Source organism: Sinocyclocheilus grahami, unplaced genomic scaffold, assembly GCF_001515645.1.
Source record: "Sinocyclocheilus grahami isolate Dianchi unplaced genomic scaffold, SAMN03320097.WGS_v1.1 scaffold3453.1, whole genome shotgun sequence".
Classification (NCBI taxonomy): Eukaryota; Metazoa; Chordata; class Actinopteri; order Cypriniformes; family Cyprinidae; genus Sinocyclocheilus; species Sinocyclocheilus grahami.
Window position 1 is genome coordinate 14,554 of NW_015508577.1, and position 4,826 is coordinate 19,379.

The following is a 4,826-nucleotide window of genomic DNA, read 5'->3' on the forward strand; positions in this document are numbered from 1 at the left end:
TATTTGGCCAATCACAACGCACTGGATAGCTGGCCAATCGCACAACCCCGCTTTTCAGACTGACTTTGTAAAAATCGACACGTTTCAGAAAAGCGGGGCGTAGAGGAGAAACAATAATGTACAGTATGTGGAAAATAATGTGTTTTTTGAACCTTAAACCACATAAACACATTTCATTAGACCAAATACACAAAAAACTGTTCTTTTTAGCAACATTATATGACCCCTTTAACTGATATAATGTTAATATAACAACCTATTGAAGTACTAATATCTGTTTGTAACATTGTAATACACTGATAATAACCATCAAAAACAGGTGGTGATGAGAGACACAGGATGAATCAAGGTGCACAGTGTCATTCACACAAACACTAAGCACCATCCTGGTACCACATATTATACTGAAATAATGCAATAAACATTAATTTAACAACATTATAGATGTAAGATATTTACTTAAACGAAAAAAACATCAAAAGTGAAGTGCCATAAAGGGAATTCTGGGAATTATAGTTTATGGCTTTTCACTGTAAATTATACAAATTTTTTTCACTTCCAAAAAATGGAAATGAAACAGTATTGTACTGTATTGTACTGTTAAATTACACAGGAATACATTTTATTTAAAAATATATATAAATAGAAAACAGCGCTTTCAAATTGCAAACAATTATGGCACTGCGTAATGACTCGTTTGTGTTCAATTGTCTGCAGTGGTCCATAAAGTTGCACAGGTTTTGCCTTTATTACAGCACTGCAGTTTTGCAACTACAGTGAAAACAACAACTGTTTCCTCTCCACACCATGTTTGAGGTGTGCCAGAGTTTTAGGTTTAAATAAAAACGGCAGTGTTTTATACTTTTTTGTTAAGTGTGTGAGTCTGTTTACATTGTGTAAATAAAAAGTAATTGAAAATCTAAAGATATTACTTTTTTGTTTTATATGTGCTTGAATGTATATATGCCACATAAATGGCACATAGCAATTGTTATGTAATATAAACACAATGCTTATTCTGTCATTTGCATTGTAAAATTAGCCCCGCTTTTTGATTGTTGAGGCTGTCTCTGAACTATCAGTGACAGTCTCGCCTTAATAAAATATTAAAGTTGTGATTGGAGAAAGTGGGGCAGATATGTTTGGCCTTGAAGCCTGTCTTGTCTTGCTGGTTTATGGTTTTCTGCACCAATAGGAATAAGGAAATTGTTGTCTTTTAATAATAGTAATAACCATTATTAATAATTAATCAATTATAATAATTGAGCACCAAATCAGCATATTAGAATGATTTCTGAAGGACTGTGTGACTAAAGTTATGGTCAGCTTTGCCATCACAGGAATAAATTATATTTTAAAATATATATAAATAGAAAACAGCTCTTTCAAATTGTAACAATACAGCAATTCAGTGCAAAAGAGGTGCGCCAATATTTCCAGATGAGATTATGTTGCATTGTTTTTTCACTGTATATTACCAGTTTTGTTTCTTAAAAAGAAAACACTGACACACAAGGACAATTTTCAAGGAACCATCATATATTCTCTAGATTGCTTGAACAGACTGTCCAGTCATTGATGCTAAGAGGGCAGAGGTATCTGGTGATGGGCCAGAGGTCTACCACAATTAAACGATTATAGGGTTTAAGTCTATATATAGGCATGCTTGTAAAGGACTACCTTAAGACAGCGTAATTCAGTAGGCCAACCTATGGAACACTCAAAAATTGGTCACACATCTCTTCTGATAGGATCCAGACAGCAAGGGAAAAGTACTAAATGCAATTAATAAAATATACCTATACCTAAAACTATATCATGTAAAGGATTGCAAAATAAATAAACATATCAAGTTATAAAAGGGAAGAGAAAACACTTCACATACCTTTTGTTGTTGATGTCAAAGGTTGTGCATCCAATAAAAGCAGCCAATTTAGGTAAATGCCAACATGGTCAGGTTGCATAACATGATCTCATCCTCAAAAAGCCACAAAAAAAAAAAAACTAAACAAAAGGTAAAACAACCCACACTATGTTAAATACGGGTTCACTTTCAGCTAGGATAAAATGTTTTGTGCCAACTGCAATGTGTTTTGTGCAGTGAAATACTGGATGCAGAGAGAATGAAACCATTAAACTTTAAGAGACATTTAGAAACCAAAACACTCAAACTTTAAAGACATGCCTGTTGGAACTGGATCTGAACACATCAGATGAGAATAACAAAGAAAGTACATAAAATTAGCATATTTTTCCAGCTAAGCATTTCATGTAAATATTATAAACAATAAACGTTTAAGTGCATTTTTCAACACGTTCTCACTCCCAACTTGTCACATATTGACGCTTGGTCAGGACCCCTTGGCGTCGCTTTTTGGCGCTCAAGGTACCCCTTTAATGTCCTTTTTCAACGTGCAGGGTCCTCCATTGTTTTCAGTTGTTTGTCTTAAATTAATGGTTTGCATGCATTTGTAAAAAAAAAAATTATAATAATTTTATATAAATTTATACTTTCATTGGAGCACCTAACCCCACCCCTACCCTAAACCTACCCACTTCTGAACAATATAAAACATGTAACAGGTAAATATAAGTACAGTCACAGGTATTTATTGCAAAAACTGACTATGAAAAAGCAGTATAAAAGCATTACAAACAAGTCGTGTTGCATTCCAAATCTTCTGAAGCCATACGATATCTTTACATGAAGAAGAGAGTAAAACAAAGGTTTTAATAGCTGAAAATGATCCCGCTTGTTAAAGGGATAGTTCACCCAAAAATGAAAATTCTGTCATTAATTACTCACCCTCATGTTGTTCCAAACCCGTAAGATCTTCGTTCATCTTCAGAACACAAATTAAGATATTTTTGATGGAATCCGAGAGCTGTTTGACCCTCCCATAGACAGCAATACAACTGAAATGTTCCCAGGTCCAGAAACGTAGCAAGGAGATCGGTAAAATAATCCATGTGACATCAGTGGTTCAACCGTAATTTTACGAAGCTAAATACTTTTTGTGCACAAAAGGAAAAAAAACGACTTTATTCAACCATTTGTCTCCTCTGCATCACCCTGTTGCGCCATTTTGGAGAGTATCAGCTGGACGTAAACAACGTATGCTGTTCTGTGTCAGCTGCGTCACACGGATACGCTGTTTTCGTTCAGATCAAATCACAACAATGTAGGAAACAGATCCGGCGGGACGCAGCTGACATAGAACCAAAGACTATAGAATACCCAAGACGTGTCACTCGTATAGTTTTGAATGGGGAAAAATGCAACGCTCAATATGGCCACTCATCGCGTAAAACACAGTATAAGTCATTATAATCAGTAAAACTGTCCCCACTGGATGCAACAAATGCCTCGTTTGTAATGGGTTCTATTGGTTTAGTCTCGTCACGCCGGGACACACGGAAACACAGTATGGTAAGGGGTGTAACATTTCCGTCACACGCTTGAGGTATTCAGCCAATCACAACACACTGGATAGCTGGCCAATCAGAGCACACCTCGCTTTTCAGAACAATTAGTTTTGTAAAAATCGATGCGTTTCAAAAAGGCGGGGCATAGAGGAGAAACAATAATGTACATTATGTGTAAAATAATGTGTTTTTTGAACCTTAAACGGCATAAACACATTGCATTACACCAAATACACTAAATAATGTTATTTTTAGGAACATCATATGACCCCTTTAAGCACATTTACTTTTAAGAGTGCATGTCTATTAAGTGATCCACAAATCCAATTGTGTAATAAATATTTGTACTTATACAAAACTGTCAAGCCTGTTTACTTTCACTTACATTAAATATTAAGAACATTACCAATGAGGTAAAAGTGGTGAAAGCCAACAAACAAAGTTTATCTAGTTTTTGCAAGGCAGGAAACCAGATGCAGGAAAGGAAATCTAAACCTGTTGTCTGCCTTTTTGAAATTCACACAGTGAGATATGTTTCTTGGTATGGTCTTTGGTAGCCATAAATATCTTTGAGCATTACTTGTTCCTTAATCTACAATAATATACAAGCAATCTCAGATTTCTCTAGAAAATGTATAAATTGTGCAAGACCCATTTGTCTGTTTGCATCAATTTGTAGTTCAGTGTAAGGTTTGCCCCTGAGGCAATGACAGCTGTTGTGTTTCTGATTATACAGGTGCTCGACAAATTTAACAACAGTCATTTTACTCGTTACCTTTGTGGGGATGTAAAAAAGAATGTATTTTTGGAAGACCAGTAATGCCAACTTGATTTGCTTTTCAGCCAGCACTGATATTGTGTCACAGGTTAGCATGTTCTAAACACACAAACGATGAAGATGAAGATAAACAGTCCTTAATAAATCCACAGATGGATAAATCCACATAGAGAGAAGTTTGTAACAAACGGACGTTCGAGACCTGACAAACTCTTAACTGAACAGACAGGAACTTAAGTACACAGACCAAATGAGGATAATAAACGAGACACACTTGAACACAATGATGATCTTAAATCAGAAGCCATGACAACAACTCAGAGAAAACAATACTAACTCAGTCCAAACTAACCAAAACCGTTACATATTGTCAGTAATGTGTTGGTGACATCAGAATCCTTTCCCTCAACAAAATTTGACAAGTGGTCACAAGAGACTTTGAGGGGTTATACAAGGTATAAATGGGCATCTGTGATCAGATCACCCAGATATCTGGTGTGAACAGGGCCTTTCTTAAGTGAATTGTTTAGGAGATGTTTGGAACAGAGATGCTTATTGAGTGTTATTGGCTTTAGAGCTATTTCCCTGTTGAAAAAAACAGCATATGCTGGTTAGGTATGTT